Raw genomic sequence first — 19,906 nt, 5'->3', positions numbered from 1 at the left:
CGTCCGTTTTGACAAGTGCATCTTTGGCACGGAGAAGGTGGATTTCCTCGTCCACAAGATCACCCCAGCAGGAGTAGTTCCCATGGCATTGAAGGTGGCTGCAGTGGAAAAGTTCCTGACGCCAACGGCAGTCAAGACAACAGTCAGGGCCCTCCAAGAGTTCATCGGGATGGTGAATTACTACAGATTCGTCCCGGACATCGCCTGGACCATGTATCCTTTGACCGAGGTCTTGTCCTGAAGGACAAGCCAAAGAAGCTGATGTGGGGAGAAGCCCAACAGCATGCTTTCGACCACACCAAGTCGTCCCCTTAGCAGAGCCACAACCCTGGCTCGCCAGGACCCGAAGTACCCCTGACACTCACCACCGATGCCAGCAACACCACATGCGGCATTGTCCTGGAACAGCAGCGTCACCTCACGGTCGTCTGCGAATTCAGGTGCTCCATCAAGTACATCCTGGGGGGAAGGAACCCTGTAGCCGACGTCCTCTCAAGGATCAAGATAAACTCCCTGCACCTCGGCGTGGACTACAAGGACTTAGCACATGAGCAAGCCTCCAACCCTGAAGTACCAGCCTACCAGGCTGCCATCACCGCTCTCCGATGGGAGGACATTCCCTTCAGCCCTTCCAAGACAACGCACCTCTGCGACACCAGCACCAGCCACCCACGCCCCCTGATGCCCGCCTCCCAGAGGAAGCAGGTCTTCGACATGATCCACGGTCTCTCATACCCATCGCCCCACACGACAACCAGACTCATGACAGAAAAGTTCATTTGGCATGGCATCAAGAGAGACTCCTGGGAGTGAGCCAGAAACTGCATTGCATGCCAGAGCAGCAAGATAGGAAGGCACACCGAATCAGGAATAGGCACCTTCCCTCAACCCAGGTGGAGATTTGGGCATCAGTTGGCCAGAAGCCACCCCAATGTCAGAAGCCACTGCAGACGCCTGCGCTGAAGCCCTCCTATCCAGCTGGATCAGCCACTTCGGAATGCCAGACGACATCACTACAGACTGGGAAACCACCTTCGCCTCAGAAACTCTGGACTCCCTGGCATGCCTGATGGGGACAAGCACCATACAATTGGAAGGCACAGCTACCGTGGGTCCTCCTCGGCCTCCACACCAGCAGAGAAGGTTTAAGGCGAGACCCTAATAGCCACGTGAATTCGTCCCCGCCAACAGCGACAACCCCGACATCCCACTGGCAAAACTCCGAGAGACCTACACTGACAGGAGGAAGCAGTTCCGACCGAGGGCCCTGGACTCCTGCAAGTTATGTCCTTCATACGGAACGACGCCACCCGAACCCACCCCTAGCAAGACCCTACCGAGGACCGCACCGCATCATCTGCTGAGAGGAGAAGGCGTTCCTTGTCTCGATCGGCGGCCGCGAGGACTGGGTCTTGATAGACAGACTGAAGCCCACCATCATTCCCAATAAAGACGACCCCGTAGAAGGCCCTCGCAGGACACCACCTCGAAACACAGCCTCGCCGGAATCTGACAGCGCCCCCAGACGTCGCCGGGGCCACCCAATGAAAGCAGTCGAATCCCCCAGGCCCACCACCAGGGTCGGCATCCTGCTTCCTGACTCCCTGGACGACGAAGACCCGGAAGATGTCCCCAACAGATGGAATCTCAAACTCACAGGCTCCTCCAGTCCCCCACAAGATTCCGCTGACAATCAGCCAACGATTATTACTTAATCATTGTCTTGGGGGGGGGAGTATTTGTAAAGACGGCATTTCACCAAGTGTCCGTCCTTCCTCTGCAACATACTTTTATACCATATACTAAAATATAGAGCATTTCACGCCCTATCCGCCATAATATATATATATATTATATAAATATATATATATATATATATATATCTATATATATATATATATATATATATCATGTAAAAATGTACTCTCTGCACGAAGGTATATGTATATTTTCAGCTCCAATGAAACAATCGCAGCAGGGGCCCCGTCCAATGTGTGTGTGTGTGATGGACACTACGTATCCGTCCGCACTGCTGCCTCACATACAGCCGTCTCTGTTCAATAAAGTTAGTTTGAGCTTTCTCCTTGTCTGATTCCAGTCCTCACACCATCCATTATTTCTTGTCTTGTTTTCGTTTTATGTGAAGAGGTTACTGGCTACCTTTGTTATGCCTTTCAGTATTTTGAATGTCTATTAGTTGTCCTCGCAATCTTCGTGTTTTTAGGTCATACTGCTCAGGCTCTCTAGTCGTCTAGTGCCTGATGGATGGAATTAACTTTGTGGCCCTTGCTTGTACACCTTCTAGTCTATTTATGTCCTTTCTTAGTGTTGGTGACCAAAACCGTACTGCATATTAAAGATTAGATGTGGTCTAACTATTGATGTGTAGAGCTGCAGCACTGTACTGTTTCTGTATCTGAAATGCCTCTTTATGTACTCCATGTAGTTTCTGTGCCTTTTCAGCTTTTTTGTGTGGATTTTAATTCCTTTAAATAATAATACCTCCAAGGTCCTCTTCTTGTTCTACACTATTTCGGATATTCCCAATCAGCATGTAGTTGGCATAAGGTTTGTTTGTTCCTATTCGTAACACTTCACATTTATTCGGGTTAAAAGACATTTGCCATATTTTTTACCACTCTCCTATTTTCCTAAGATCATTTCTTAAACTTTCCACCGTATCTGGACCTGCTGCATTTACACCTAGTTTGGTGGCATCTGCAAATTTGGCTATCCTGCTAGTTAAGCCTACATCAGTGCCATTAATGTAAATAAAAAACAAAAGCGGGCCAAAGACAAAACCTTGAGGAACTCCGCTTGTCACATCAATTTCTGATTCATTACAACTGTTTTCTATTAGTTAGCCAGTCTTCCATCCGGTCTGCTATTTCTCCTGCAATTCCTAAAGCTCTAACTTTTGTTATTAGTTTCTTGTGTAGAACTTTGTTAAAGGCCTTTTGGAATCTAAGTAGAGTGTATCTACTGTCCACTACTGTCATAAATACCAGGCATGTTATGAAAAAAACTCCGAGCGGTTCGATAGGCAGATCTGTTTGTCTGAAACCGTGTTGGCTGTTTAACAAGTTGTTTCTATGAGTGTGTGTCTGAGAGAGAGATTGATTGATTAATTAGTTCTTCCTGGCGTCGCAACGACGAGGTTATTGACGCCGCTGAGAGAGAGAGAGAGAGAGAGAGAGAGAGAGAGAGATTTGAAGATTGTTACAGTGTTTCCAACACCTATACCTTGCAAAGAAGTAGTAGGTGAAGTTTCCTTGGCAAATGTAAGCATTAAATACATGCATAAAAAACAAATTACATAAATTTTTCAGTGTTTCTATCAATAGTTTACTTGTTGTGTGCAGTGAGTATACATGATCAAAATTTAATTATAGCTCGGAGATTTACATATTAATCTATCGATGGAGGGCCCACGTGACCAGGTGGGGCCCCCTCAAATCCGCCACTGTCTTTGTCTGAAATATATAGAATAGGAATAATGAATGCAATAGACCGCGTTAGAAACAAATGCAATGGATCAGTTATAGTCTCATGCTAGTCATTTGATCACAGACAACCTGCAGAAAAAAGATCAGATTTGAAAAATGGTTTCTTCTGAGAACCTGGCAGTGTTTTCAGGTAATAAAGATAAAAGCAAATTATCGGTATGCATTCACTTTTACAGTATGAATGATGTAGAAATTAAATGCAATGAGATGTATAAAACAGGATAAAACAAATGATCAAAGGGTTGCTGCCAATATTACAAAAGACTGCTTGAGAGAGCTACGTAGATGGTGTACCAGAAAAATTCATTCATAAACAGAAAAGTTGCAGCTGTGTAATGATAGGTAAGTTGTGTCGGAGAGGGTCAGCAATGCCAGCATTCGTGTATACCAAGGAAATGATGAAGCTGACAGGAATAAGAAAAGTTCCGCAAAACTAGTTGAACCAAATACAGGACGTTACTGAAAGTTCCAAGGTTTATGATGTGATCTTGTTACTTAAAAGATTTAATAGCAAACTAAAATGTCTGAGACGAAGCAGAAAATAGTGAGAATTCGACACTGGATATTAATATAAAATTTAAATCGTATAATAACACATCGTTAGCAAGTAGATCACATCACATACAATAAAAACAGATTTAAGAGTAACTATAAACAATACTGGCGGAGTGAAGAAGCAAATGACAATTTTGAGAATCTGTTGCCCAACTCCCAGTGATATGGGGAGTAGATTTAATTCAAGGAAGAATTTATAGTTTATATTGAATATTTCACAGTTCTGCTTAGAGGAGAAAGAGTATGGCGCCATAGAAATTGAATGAGCACATCTATAGGCAAGCTAAAATGAGACGGGGAGCATTTACAAAGGCGGTCATGTTTGTTACTAATACTTAGCTATTACAGCTATAGTAACGCGTCACGCGTGGTAGTTCTTCAAGAAGATACAATCATACAACGTCTTTACTATTTGACTATAGTTACTACTGCGAAACATTGCATAAAGCACTATTATCTTTTCAAATAAGTAAGTATGCTACTGGTGATCTACGTTAGATGTCATAATAGAATTTGATGAGTGTACCTTAGAAGCGCACACCCCGTCCAGATCGAGAGAGGTGAAGGCAAATGACTGCCAATTTTCAAGACACGGCACTTCGATAGATAGTAGATAGCCTAGCTTAGGGTGACGTGTACGGTAGGCTTAGTATTCTCATTACACAAGTGGGTCTTCTGCCAGGAAGGATGGCACCGTACCTAGGGGTTTCAGCCTTACCTAATGACGGAAGTGACGTCGCCCCACCTACCTAGGGTAGAATATCACGACAGGCCAACCCTCATCACGGTGGACGGGTCTTATTCACTCGATATTTAATTGGTGAAACAAGAATACAATTGCAACTCTAAGCATACCATTTAAAAGACTGAAGTTTCGTCAACATAATGTGATATATGAAAGCCCCATACGAACTAAAATAAGCATGTGAGCTCTTCGTAAAATATGTTTTCAAGGCAGTTTGTTTTAATCCAATATGGCGGCTACGTTTTGCATGGACGGTTCTCATCAGTGACGGCCACCATCTTTCCCCAGCCTTCCCAGCACTCATTTGAACAATGTTAGCGTATATAGGGTAGATCATCACAGCAAGCCACGCAGGCCAGCTACCATCAATGCAAGCCACCCTCCGAAAAAGTACATTATAACGCGTCCTGACACCCGAGATGGGCATCAGTCGCGACTTGTTGTTGGTGAGAAACGGAGCTAAAGACCTCTACTCTCCTTTCGAAGTAAGTATTTTCCCCAAAGTTAGAAATTAAGGCCAAATTTTAAGATTTAAACAGATTTAAACAGAGGGTACTGAAAACGGTCTCAAACGTAGTGCAAATCTCACCAAAACGCGTTCAACATTTTTACTTACAACTCGAGGTATTTAGAAGATTGACGCCATCTCGATGTTTACGGAGTAGCTTGTGTCAATAAACTAACCATTTCCTGTGATAAATCCGCACACCACTTGTACCCACAGACGCTGGAGCACTTTTATCACAACAATCGAAACACGATTTCTCATCAACAACAAGCCAGGCGTAAACAGCTGTTGGGGGTAGAAAGAGACGAGAAGCGTGCTCTTGGCTAATTTTTAAATAAGTAGTAAAACATCAATATTTTACATATTTATGATGATTAATTTGAAAATATTCGTTATTGAAAAAGTAACTCGACTCTGACTCAAATTTAAGTAATTATTTTTCTGAATTAGAACGTTCTTTCAAGTTCTGTATTATGACGTCACGACATCTTGACTTTCGTACCTATTGTAAATAATTGCTATACTCAACTGTCATTGCAGAACAGTTTACCAGTTATTCGTGCAGATTGTTATCAGCTATACATGTAATTGTTATAATCGTAATGCGCATATATATCTTTATTATTTACTTTTTGGATATATGAAGATGTTTTACTGCTGGATTATCGCCGTAGTGTGACGCAATCGTTTTCGGTCCATGGGCCTCTGTCTGTTTTCGCACCATAAGAAATTATGGGGCCGAATTTGCAATGACCAGAAAGTCGTTAAAATAGAGGGAAAGGTTAGCATTGAGGGGCATATGTTTTGACTGAGAAAAATACAAATTTATTCAATAGCTAGCTTGTAAAAAATACTTGGTTTATAAAAACAAAACTTGATTGACAACTAAGCAGCATGTCTACTATGGGTTTCAGAGACAGTGCAAGCACGTTTTTGGGCAATACCTATTTCTGTAACGAACACTCGTAACAGAGCGAGATTTTTCTTTAGTGCATTACCCCCAGTGCCGTAATTTATAAGGGTATCGTGAATCACTAATCGTAAAGAAAATAACTACACTTGTCCTTGTACTAATAGACCAAAACTCCATTATCCAGAAATGGATAGGAACACACCAGTAAACAGCTCCACCTACCCTCTCCCCCCACCTCCACCGCCACCCCTGTCCTTCTTCCTTCACCTTCCCTTCTCTCTCTCTGAAAGTTGTTGCAGTTTAAACTTATTTTCTATGATTTTTCCATCTATCTATCTAATAATAGTAGTTTACATTGGGGTGGATATATCTAACGATTCACTCGGTTGTTACCTGCCCATTGACCGATATATTTACCCTGATCCCTCCACTCTCTCTCTCTCTCTCTCTCTCTCTCTCTCTCTCTCTCTCTCTTCTCTCTCGTCTCTCTCTCTCTCTCTCTCTCTCTCTTTTCCCTGTCTCGCCTCTCTCTCTGTTTCTTTTATCGTAATTCGAAAAATGAACAAGAAAATATATTTCATACTTGTATAGCATTAATTAAATACTTTCAAGTTTTTAATTCAGTCGTAATGATGAATGTAGGTGCATCTACTAGTGCTCGCAAAATAGTTAAGCAGGACATAGGTATGTAAAATTTAAAAAATGAGAGAGAGAGAGAGAGAGAGAGAGAGAGAGAGAGAGAGAGAGAGAGAGAGAGAGAGAGAGGACGGAATAGGAAGGGACATTCACTGTGGCCAATCGGTATGTGCTTACCCTCCACTGGGTATAAGACTATAAACAAAACGTTGAAATTGGTGAAATTAGGCTATGTATTGGAAGTATATATACATAAATATTAAAGCAATTTTTATCATTATTGCATTACTATGACAACTAGAATTCATGGAAACAGTTTATATAATGGAACGGCGTATGTGTGAAGGCCTCCACTAATGTGGCAACGATGATTTTGCCATTCTTAGCATGCAAACATTATTAAAGCATGCAAACATTAAAGGTTACATTTATTTCTGGCATACGATTATTTAAGAAATTCAAAATACTAATTTAAAGACTGAAATCAATGAAAAGTGCTAGCAAAAACAAAAAAGCAAAAAAAAAAAAAAAAAAAAAAAAAAAAAAAACGTAGTCTTTCCTCTATGCACTTTTCCGTATTCGTTCCTCTATGGTTTTCGGCAGCCAGATGTACGAAAACGTTAGAAACATTTGATTTTTATCTACGTTAGAAATATCTGTAATTTTTCGGGGTAATTTGGTTGCAAAAAAGGGATAATCATACATGAATTAAATCAAAATTTTTAAATAACAATGTAAATTTAAACTAAATAACGAGTAAGTAAACATTTAGGGAATAAAACTTGCACTTCGTCGTCTTCCCGTCCGTCTGTCGTCTCTGCTGTTTGTAATTGTGTTTATGGCGCGCGCGCTTAGAAACCAGGAACAGCAACGGGTTTAAAGTGCAATGTGGAGTGAACTGAGACCAAAATGTGTATAATAACAATCAAATAAGCACTGTGGAGTTTCAGTTGTGATGGCAGTAAGGATAAAAAAACCGCCGATTACAAGGTAAGAATGAATCAGTTAACCAATCCATAACCCCGGGAATAACAAGTTTCATACTTTCACTAATATAGGCAACAAAATGTTGTTTTATTGTGCTGATTACAACTGCAATCTTGAGTAAGATCAATAAACGTTACATACATACGCTAACATTGTTCAAAATGAGTGCTGGGAAGGTGGGGAAAGATGGTGTCCGTCACTGATGAGAACCGTCCATGAAAACACGTAGCCGCCATATTGGATTTCAAAACTGCCTTGAAAACACTATTTACGAAGAGCTCACATGCTTATTTAGTTCGTTATGGGGCCTTTCATATATCACAATATGTTGACGAAACTTCAGTCTTTTAAATGGTATGCTTAGAGTTGCAATTGTATTCATGTTTCACCAATTAAATATCGAGTGAATAAGGACCCGTCTACCGTGATGAGGGTTGCCTGTACTGATGTTTCCCCCTATGTAACGTTTATTGATCTTACTCTAAGATTGCAGTTGTAATCAGCACAATAAAACAACATTTGTTGCCTATATTAGTGAAAGTATGGAAACTTGTTTTTGTTCCGACACGGCATACAAACCTTCGGTCCTTTACAATAGGAATAGGTACTAGCGGCAGCTGGATAGGTCGTAAGCTTTCGAACAAGGGGTTCGGTAGTTAACTGCTTGTCCGACAGGCGCGCGCGCGCGACTGGGAGGTAAACAAATCACTTTTGCTTTCGGCCTGCTGGCTAGTAGACGTGTATCATCGCTTCTCTGCCCGCTTCAATCGTCGGTGCTTTACGCATGGTTGGTTTTTGTTTTCCTTTTTCTATTTATCTAGTGAAACTGAATTGTAAGTACAATCATTTCATATTTATTTCCATTGAAATCAATTGTGAATTAAAGGATCTTGGTTCTCCACGCCCTCCGATTACCCGAGTGCCGGGGCTGAGGGCGTAAGTGCGGGAATTCATTTTCCCCAGAAATGATCCTCGTATTGTTATGCTCGGTGCCGAGGGCGGGAGAGCGCTCGCTCCGAGCTTATATTTGGTTGGAAAATGTGTAGATGAAAATCGTAAGTAAAGTGCCCTTTTCATTTATATTTTTTTTGACCTGTATGCGGGGGGGGGGGGTCGTTGAGAGAATGCGCTCGGCACGAAAACTTATTCTGTATGGAAGTGGAATCGCAAGTACAGTATTCTTTTTCATTTTTCATATATTTATTTTGATTGTAGCAATACTCATTTTGGAATCAGTTTCCGCTCTTACCCGGGAATTTATCCTTCCCCTTTTTATTTTGTATGAAGTGAAATCGCAAGCGCAGTATTCTTTTTCATTTTCATATATATTTTGATTGCATCAATTCATTATGGATCAAGGTTTCCGTTCATAATCGGGAATGGATCCTTTTACCCTTGCGCTCGGTACGATGGGCGCAAATGCGCTCGATCCGAGCCCTTATTCATTGTGAAGTGAATCGTAATGCAAGATTCTTTTTCATTTATTCCTTTATTATTGATTGCATCATCAATATTTATTTGGTTCAAGTTCCGCTCAGTCATGAATTGATCCTTATGCCCTTGCATTCGGGCCGAGGGCACGATTGCTCTCGGGCTCTTATTATTATTGTTGGGTACATGGGTGCTGGGCGGGGGTGGAGAACGAGAATCTCTCCCCCCCCCCCCCCCCCCCGCATCGCTCAGCTCCCACAGATGGCCCTTCCCCTTCGGGGGGGGAGGTTATCTGCGTTCTTCTCCTCGCCCGATCCGTCGAGCGCGGGGAGGGCGCTTGGTGCCCGATGTACAATTGTATTCGGGGTCTTCCGCTCGTTCGGTGTGGGGCTCACCCCCCCTGCGCGAGGCGAGGGTGGACCTTGGTGAGGTATGGGCGTCCTTCCATTTGCAGGGCGTGCTAGTGTCCAGGGGCTGCGGTTCTATGTCTGGGCCTACTGCGGTCACCCATGGAGTGGTGACCACGCTCCAGGTGATGACGTCCCTCCTCACCTGGTGTACTCGCCTCACGTGGTAACAGTCTTGCCTACAGCCGCTGTGAAGTGCCGTTCGCCGTACCGAGGAGGGGGGGTGGGGCGTGCCGCCGCCGCTAGCTGTGGTTGCCGCACTGCCGCGACCACACTTCCGCTGCCCTAGAGCTCGCCCCTGGACCTGCCGCCGGTACCAGGATGTTGCTGGCTGCTGCTCCACTTCCTGTGTTTCCGGTACTGCCATGCCGTACCTGCCGATTCTGGGCTGACTGTCCATGCAGTTGCTGCGCTAGCTGTCCCTTGCCGTTGCTGCTGCCTGCTGTCCCCTGCCGTGGCTGCGCTGGCGTGTCCCTACCGATGCTGTGCTGGGCTGTGCCTGCTGTTCCTGAGATGCCCATACCTACTGACGTCCGTCCCTGTTCGTGGTGGTACTACCCCAGACTTTGGTCTGTCTGTACAGGTGCGTCCGGGCCCTGTGGCTTCGGCTACAGCAGCCCCGGCTCCGCCCTGGATAGCAGATCTTACGTCTGTCCTGAGGAAGCTGACGAAGAAGAGGAGGAAGGTGTCGTCGTCGTCGTCGTCGTCTTCATCTTCTTCATCGTCGTCGGCTGCCGCCTCTTCCCCTTCGACTTCTAAGGCTTCACAGCCGAGGAAGAAGAAGGTTGCCTCCTCCCTCCTAAGAAGTCTCCCTCGGGAGCTTCTCGGGACCCGTCTCACCTCGGTGGGACGGGAGGGTTCCTTCCGCTGGTCCTCCTGCTCCTTCGGGAGCGGGGCCCGTCTCTTCTTCCGCAAGGAAGAAGACTACGGGGACCCAGAGGGGTACGGCTAACACCAGTACTTCCTCGCCTGGTGTCAGTGGTTCTGCCACTGCATCAGGGTCCGTCTCGGCCTCTCGTTCGCGGGAGGTACCGAGTGTACGGTCGCCTACCAGCGACCGTGCAGCCAGGAACCAGACCTCTGAGCCCGCTCAGCGTCAGGTTCACGGCACGGGGCGGAAGACTGGTGACAGCCGCTCACGCGACTCTCACCAGACCAGCTCTCGCTCTCGCGGCGACCAGCTGGCTACCCGGGGACGTGACGGTCACGACCGGCCACGGGCTGAGGCTGGGAAGAGGTCCCCCCGTTCGCCGGTGCCAGCCACGGCTGGAACCAGCGACGTGACGTGCCGTGAGGACAAGCACCGGTCTCACTGTGACAGTGGAGCCTGCAGGTCGCCTGACCGTCGCTCTCACAGAGAGCGATCGGGTACGGCAACCAGCACCAGCTCTTCTGACACTCGAGATCGGGGCCGCTGTGCTCAGTCCAGCCGTTCTCCACAGCGAGACGGTTCGACCAGGCCTGCAGCTCGATCGCCAACCGTCCCCGCGGGTTGACGATCGGTCCTGCAGCCCTCCAAGCCTGCTGGTTCTGCCAGCGAGCGAGGAGGGAGCGTCAGGTCTGCCTCTCCCCGTACCTTCAACCTCCTCGGGTACACCGGGAAGGAGCGAGGTATTGAGGAGTGATCGTGAGGGGTGCGCCCCTCATGATCCCACCACGACTCCCTACGTGCCAGGCACGGTTCTTGGGACGGCCAGGAGTATGCGCAATGTGGATGGAGAAGACCGAGAGGGCTGTCGCTGTTCCCCCTTCTTAGGAGAAGGTTCTGCGGAATATGCTCTTGTTCGAAGGGCTTAACGGTCCTCTCTGCAAGATGCTGTGACTTCCGAGATCCAGAGGAACTTTGCGAGGTTATGGCGCTGATTCGTCAGCACAACGACCTCGGGGAAGGATCGCCGCTCCCACCAGCAGAGCCACGTCTCGGCTCGAGTCGTTTTGGGGCCCGAGAGGGAACCCAAATCGACGGTGGGTCTGCCGCGATCGGAGCTTGCCGACTGTGTGGAACCAGGTAGTCTCTCGTCTCCGGACAAGAAGGCTCTCTCAGTTCTGGCCGGTCGAACAAGCTACTTCACCTCCTCTACTGCGACAGAGGCGTTTCTACGTGTCTTCGGGCACCGTATTTGATACCCCTTCGGTCCTCCTGAGAGGTTTCGACCTCGACGAGGACTGGAATGAGTCGGAGGACGGTATCGGCTCTCTCCTGTCAGGTGTCGATCAGCCCCACCCAGACGACGTTCACAGTGGCGGCAGACCCTACCTACAGTATGAGTTCGTAACCCTCCTCGGGGAAAACGTTTCTCCTGACGATACGTTTTCCAGGCTCTGAGAGGCCGGCGATGGCTGCTCCTTTTCTTCTCCAACTGCTAGTTCCGCTGGGAAGGCGAGCCAGTATCCAATTCCTCCCCCATTCCCTCTCTCCTTACGGCTACGAGGGAAAGGGGAGGGATCCTACAGAGATTTCTCTGTAAGATCCCCACGTTAGGGGTGCTGCCTACCGGGTGGACCTTCGGGTCCTACCTGACGTAAGCCCCGGTCGTTGAGGAGGGATCCTGCCCCTTTCTCGATTTTCTACGGGAATCGAGAGGACCACCAGCCGATATCGTTTGACGAATTCGGTGGGGGTTTCGCAGTGCTTAGAATTCTACGGAATTTCTAGCGCACTCAGAGTGTTCAAGTTTTTTACGATCTCCAAACACTTAGGCGAGACCACGGTCCAAAGTGAGCGAGAAATCCCCGATAATTGTTACACGATAATCGGAACCTCGCTTATGCTCGAATTCCTGTAATTTCTAGCATTTGGAAGAAGACTGCTGCTGAAAGAAGAGTATCTCACAGTAGGCGATTAACCTGGAATAGAGGAGAACGGACGGGAACTTCCAGTTTGGCTTGAACTATCGTCTTCGGTATTCTGTTCACCATTGAAGCTTTCCTTGGGAAAGACTTCTCCTTCACTCTCTTGACTAGAGAACGAAGGCGGTCGATCTCCAATCCTTATTTCTCATTCCTCGAGAGGAAAAGAATTTAGGATGGAGGTCGTGGTACAGAACTACAAATATACTACGATATTACCCTCGCGACATGATTCTTTTAACAGTTGAATTGTCCGGGGGGTAGGCGCATACCGTAGTTAACTCTACGGTTTGTGACCGAGACGAATTGTATCTTAATTGAACTGCAACTCGGGGTTGCCTGCAACCTCCTCAGCAGTTATCAGTTTCGATTTTAGATACTTGGTAGTTGTCATGACAACAACCAAATCAGCTTTTGTATTACCGAAATCCGTTTCGTTTAAATATAATTGCTCGAGCGTATTCTTTATGCTCGATGGTTCTAGCCGAAACACATTCCTTCGTGGAATAATGGATTACCTGGCAACTCAGGATGACGAGTCACCGAGAGTTACTGCGTATGAAACTGCCTGATAGCAGCTCAGTAATCAGCTAGGTCTCGGAGATGCACGGTCGGTTACGTCTCTCTCTCCCCTGGTTTGATTGACTACCGAACTGTATCTCTGCCCAACAATCATGGACTTAGGTCTCTGATTAACGGGGATTCTCGCAATAATGAAGGACCATCTATGCTGTGACGCTCGATTCATCGCCTTCGACATTGCGAGAATTTTCAACAGAGATATCTCTTGGACTCTCTCATCTTTCTGTTTGACCGCACGTTTTTTTTTAACAGAAGTCTGTACTAGTCTTCCCAGCTGCATCGCACCGCGATAATGCGAATGATTTTTGCAGACATCTGAGTTTGTCTTCAAAATATCTCTTATTCGTAGGTGTGCAATTATTCATTGCTCGCCCCGAATTACAGATAAGTCAGAAGACATCGCCTACTCTCCGACCTGACAGCTCTACTTCCAAATGTTCAGCCCATGAGAAGCAGTTCTTCAGGCAGTATTTCCCTGTCTTCATTACTGAAAAGCGCTCCTCTTTTATTGCAACTACGATCCTCACCGGACAGCAATGAATAGCGGTTAGCGTTCTCAGTCTTTGTAGCACAGGTTCAGGAATCTTGAGAATCCTTCTCTCGGTTCAGCTGTGAAGACGTAGGTTGCTTTTTCTGTACACCTTCGTCTTCAACGACACATAGTGTTGTTTCTCCTTAGCCGAGAATCAACTATACTATGAGATATCTTGCCATCAGGGACCTCGGTCTCTAGAAGGCAATTGACTTTCGCCTGTTGTGCAAACATGCTTAGAGAATCATCACCCTCGCTCTGGCATCGGTGACGAACAAAATTATTTGTTTAGTCTCTTGGCATAACCCTTTTAGGCGAAGGTCACGTGACTTGCTCGGGTGCTTGGACAACTTGCCTCCTACCGAACGCAGTCAGCGACAGTCGGCAGCTGTCAGAGCGCCCAAGTCAGTTACGAACTTCGCTGTGGACTTAGTTCGGTTGTTCCATAACAGTCTTTTCTTCGTCCTAACGGCTTGTCACAGTACCCATACCATCGACACCCACCATTGAGTGTCGGTGTCCTATCCACTACCGAGAAGAACTTCACTGCATGGGGATAGGAGAATGTGAGACACTTCGCTGCAGATCTGCCGCTGCAGACGAATAGATCAGTATGGGTACAGGACATCACCGAACGTCGAGAAGAGGGATAGGTCATACGACCATTCCCTTCTTTTCCTCTGAGGTAATTGCATGACTTTTCCTGCGAAGTCAAGCATCCAGGGGATGGGGATTCGTGACGCTCGATTTCGTACCGACTTCGTAGCGAAGACTCAGAACCCCTTCGTTTCCGGACGATTCGGTTAGAGTCCTTCACAATCCCCTCCCTAATGGACTTCACCGCCTTCGATGCGAAGGAGATGCTGCTTTGTCCTGTGATCGCGCTTTCTGAAGAAACTCGACATCCCAGGCTGAGTGTTGAAGACTCTTCGTCAGCACCAAGATGACCTAGAAGTTACACTCCCTCGAGTTACACAAGAACTTCTCCGTGGCGCAGGTACTGAAGGCAGGGTCTGGTACAACCAGACCACTGGCACCTCCTTCTGTAAGTGTTTAATAATTAAAAAATATGGAAAGGTTAGTCCATATATAAAAGTCTAAAACTAAAGAGGTCAACCGATTGCTTTGGCAGGAATGTGCTCAGACTAGAGAGCTAAAGTGACGTATACAATATGTAGGCTAAGATAACATGCGTCACCTGTAGTCATTCAATTGTTTATAAACATTAGTCCAAGCTCCCTGCTTGAGACAACTACCGCCTACGTGATCTGTAGCGTGTCTCATTTGATTGTGTGTTCGTATGAAAACTATGTCATTGTATGTATGTTCATATGTTCGAACTACTGTCTGTTCCTTCATAACTTGTAACAGAGATGGTGACAAGCAGAAGAGAGTTAGTGATCGTCATTAGAAGACCTGTACCTCTTTACCTAAGCTTATCATGTAGAGGAATAGGATTAGCCATCATCATTGGCAGAAGCGATCAAGCTATCGTCATAGAAGACTTGTACGATCATACCTGATCTTCATCATGTAAAACTTCAGAAGAATATACTATTTTTATACCTTGTGTTTTTCTACAAGAACCTCACCGAACCATGAGTTTTAACACATCGTCGTAAAGATAATACCGACTTCGTAAGTGATCTACAAAACCCCAGACACTCCATTGAAGATGGAAGTGCAATACCAACCGACTTAGCGTATAGATTATCGCTAGTCTAACATTACCTCATAGGGCGCCGTTATCATACAAGGCACTAGCCCTAATATTGGTGCCAGCGACCAGAAGAAACTCTACAACGTCCTACGAAGAAAAAACAGAATAATAATTCATGTATCATAAGAAGTCAACGACGACGGAAGCAGCAGATTCGTCAAGCAACCTAGTATCATCGTTAGTGAGCGACTTCAGAAAACAACAAGATTCGTCAAGCAACTTAGTATCATCGTTAGTGAATAACTTCAAGAAACAAAACCGACGTGTCCTTTTCCTACGGCAACGGAAGCTTCGTCTCTCATTAGAATCATTCAAGAAAACATCGTTAGTGAGCGTTCCGGCACTGCAAGAAACAAACCGAACAGCGTCTGCAGCATCGGATTTTTCAAGGGGCTCGAATCATCGAAAAAAACAACGCGCACGGGGAAACTGAAGCCAAAACCAGGTCGTCCGCTAAATAGAGAAGGAGGACCAAGCCGGTGTGTCGTTATCGGAACACCGTGACTTCCCACAAACGCAACGCTAAAGTACAATTTTTTTTTTTTGATTCATTTGGAGTAACTTTGAGTGTTTCCTTTGCAGGTCGAATTTCGTTATTCCTGTGGCTGAAGTTACGAGACATCTTAATCTTACTTTTTTACAGAAATTATCTACATCATTGAGATTTCGCTACTGCGAGTTTTATCTTTGAGTGTCTGTTTTCCCAGAAGTTCTACTGAAATATCATAATCATATACTATGTTAATTTTATCAGTTTTGGGTGATTATTAATCCCTTACGTAACAAATCATATTAAACAGTGAATATGCGTTTACGCAGTGGACGTCGTTGTATTTATACAGATGCATGGATAGGGTCGTTTTAAGCACCGTAGTGATTAGAAAACACAACAAAAACAAGTGGAACACCCTACAAATCTATATAAATTAGAGGTAACACTATTTCGGGTCATGACAATAAATGGCTCCGTTTGCAAAGTCCCGATCGCAGTTTTAGCCTTGAGTTTTTTGAGTTATATATATCGAACCTCAATGACTCAACTCAACTTTAAAAATATGGCTGGATTGCAAGGAATAACATGTCTGGTAAAAAACTTTCATCAGGCTAAATGCGCTGACCAGGATCCCTCACTATTTCAAATTTTAGCAAAGAATGAAGTACAAACAGTTAATATGAATACAGTAGAGATAAACTTGTCTTATTAGTAATCGCTCAGTTCCTAATAGTTCGTTCATTCATTGCTTTATACGTAACCAGCAACATAATACTAAAAACACACAATACGTTGCGATGGTTAATAAAGAGAAGGATCCTAATTATGTTACAAAAAAGAAATAGAAACAGTAGCCCGTTCAGAATCAAACAAGCAAACTCGGTGACTGTGTCACCTAGTCAAGCGGTCAAGGTCAGTCGAAAAAAACTGCTTCCGAAGTGTTCAAAGCAAAGCAAATTCCACACAATAAGCGACTCTAGCAGAGTGGGGAAAAGCGATGTTGGTTCATACCAATATCTTTTGAATTAAAAAGGAGTTTTTTCCTATGAAACACACGACCGTATAAGTAATCAGAGCAGGTTTTCGTTTAATTTTAATACATTAAGTTCAAATAAATATACGGTGGATTCAGCCCGACTGTACGCGCCGTAAAAAAAATTAGAATATCTAGTTTTATTTCTTTAGTACACGTATTATCCTGTATTTACGGACTCACTGTCTGTTGTTCGAACTTCCCTAATGAGAAGTCCAAGGATAAGCGAGCGCTTACAGATACTCTATAGTTATAAAAAACGTTGATCTGTATGTAGTGTAATTGTAAGATCCATCTAGGGGTATACCAAATATTATCTTACATCCTGCAAAATAAGGCGGTGTTTTATCAAAGGAAAATCCTATAAACCTTCAACATATTAAAATCCGTTGAACAAAAATGAGACAGTTAATCAAATAATAACTTATATAAAGGAACTATACATTTGTCTCATAAATCGTAACATTGTTCAAATGACCCAACAGAATTCTCCCACAAACCGCAGTCGTACTTTGACGCAAAAATCTCGAGAAGCATGCACCCTCGAATGTCTTAGTGCGTGTAAAAAGACTTTGCTGGGAAATGAAATTTTAATCCTTCCCGACACTCTGAAATATAACGATTTCCGCGAACAAAGCCCTAAAAGTATACATATCGTGGATACGGAAGTTATATAAATATCGCATTTTTTATTGTTGCTAGTTTTTAATCACGCCCACCAGTCGTGATGAATCTCTCTGATAATCTATCTAAGTAATATCCGTAAAGTCATTCAAGCCAGTAGGTGATTCAGCAGAATTTTTTTTATCTTCTACCTGAATACCAGGAAGTTTCTCACTAGCGAGTGATCTCTGGAGAAAAACGGATGTCATTGAAAACATACGGTCTAAGGGACAAACATAAAAGCTATATCGTACCTTCGTGTAGAAACCCCAATGAAATTTCAAAATAGAGATAAATGACGAAGTTGAAATATGTTAGTAATAGGAGTCATTAGGAAATCAAATAAGCCCATATAATTTTTCCCTCAAACGTCATGCCATAAAAGATCGGACTTGGCGTATCTGCGTAGATTCTGTCGCTTAAACAAGGAAACGACTTTCCGATAGTTTCCAGTGCGATGTACCGACGACATCTTATCTCTGTTAGGTTAGAATAAATTTTTTTCCACCAACTTGACTTACTTAAAGGCTTTTACCTGATACCATTACCTAAGTGATTGTACCTCATACTCCGTTTTCAGCACACTCAGGGGACATTATCAATTTTTTACGTATGCCTCCGGCTTACGTTGCGCCCAATTACAATATAGTGTTTGGAGACTTTTAGGGGATAACCTACATGCCTATATGGATGATCTTGTAATCTTTCTAATACCTTAGAAGTACATTCACATAAAGTAGAGCTAGTGCTACAGAGACAAAGACAAATAATCTCAGAGTAAAATATCTAAATGTGAGTTTTTTTTAAAACCGAACATGTTTATCTAGGTTTTATGTGTCTGGTCAAGGTCTTAAAAGTAGTCCATGGTAAGTGTGTCGGCTATTCATAACTTTCCGGTACTTATTAACGTAAAAGGGGGATACAGCACTTTTGCGCTGTAGTGGGTATTACAATCGTAGTAAATATGTAACTCTTCAATCATGACAGCTCCTTTAACAGATCTTACGAAGAAGAGCTTGTAGATTTATTATGGTCTGAAAAGCATCAACAGGCGTTGTTTTTTTTTTCGATATCTTAAAGCGGAATAATGCAGCTTACCTAACTTAAAAATCCCTGATTTAAATAAGGAATTTTTTTTTTATTGCAACAGACGCCTCAGACCAAGGGGTAAGAGGGGTATTACTTCAGTCATATGATAAACAGTTCTTCCCTATAGCTTTTTATTCACGTCTAAACTAAAGCCCTCTGAAAGAAATAAATATGCAGTAATAGGCAAGGAAGGGCTAGGTATCTTTAACACTAGTACATTTTAAGTTCATAATCTATGGCTATCCTGATAAAGTCCTTACTGAACATGAGTCCTTTACCGAGCCAGTTTTTCAAAGGCTTTAATCACAGTCCAAAAGGAACTCCGGTGACAAATGATCATTCAGGTCTTTGGAGCCAAGTTAAGATATCACCTGGGAAAGCAATTATCATAGCTGACGCATTATCCGCAATCCCGCACCATACAGCAAAGAACCATTAATTGGACTAAAAGATATAGAAACATCCGTACCTATTGTTAAAACCGTATCTAAACAAGAAAATTCCTTAACCCAAGAGATCGCGAGCATTGAATATCTGGGTCGGAGCGCAGAACTGTTACAAACTGAACAAAGCAAGCGTCAACAGACATAACCCAAACAATAAACACTTCGAAACGGAAACAGGGTCAGTGGCTAGGCAAAAAACAATAAACACTTCGAGCAGAAACCCTAAAGCAAAAGTATATTTAAAGTATGTGTATCAGAATAATGTAATCAAATGTAATATTATATGTAGGTCTGTGACGAGGTAAACCGAAGAACACAGCAGATGACTACGACTTTTCAGTATTAGTAATAATCTCTTTCATACCAATCGTCATACAAACTGGTTGCATTCCGTCATCCAGGGTTCCCTACTATGTCACAGAAAGCCAAATCACTATTTACTGGCCTACAATGCTTACAGATATAAAAAAAGCACATAACTGATTGTAACACGTGTCATGAAGACAAGGGACACACTAAGACACCTGTCAGTTTAGGAGCCTATCCTGTGCCAAATCAATCCTTGAAAGAATATACGTAGATTATAACAGAATTACGAGTCTGACAGAGGGAATAAACACTTCTTAGTGTTAATAGTTTCCTTGACACGTTATATAGAATTAATAGCACTAAACAACACGCAATTGAGTGCGTTAGGAATATTTATGAGTGCTAAATCAGTAAATATGGAATTCAAACACATAATAATCTGTGACTCGGGTGGTGTAAATCAATAATAATCTCCTTAACACGTTGTGTGAATTCCTTTCC

The 19,906-nt window shown here is 44.0% G+C and overlaps 1 protein-coding gene across 1 annotated transcript in view; it reads left to right on the top strand.

Moving 5' to 3' along the window:
* The first annotated feature begins 4,417 nt into the window (after nucleotides 1–4,417).
* The window catches only part of LOC135213267 (FMR1-interacting protein NUFIP1-like), an 80,990-nt gene continuing 65,501 nt past the window's right edge, over nucleotides 4,418–19,906 (top strand). Inside the window, 1 exon segment of the mRNA XM_064247248.1 lies at nucleotides 4,418–4,530. The gene's annotated coding sequence lies outside the window, so the exon portion shown is untranslated.

Source organism: Macrobrachium nipponense, chromosome 42, assembly GCF_015104395.2.
Source record: "Macrobrachium nipponense isolate FS-2020 chromosome 42, ASM1510439v2, whole genome shotgun sequence".
Lineage (NCBI taxonomy): Eukaryota > Metazoa > Arthropoda > Malacostraca > Decapoda > Palaemonidae > Macrobrachium > Macrobrachium nipponense.
This window is presented reverse-complemented; position numbering and strand designations above follow the sequence as displayed.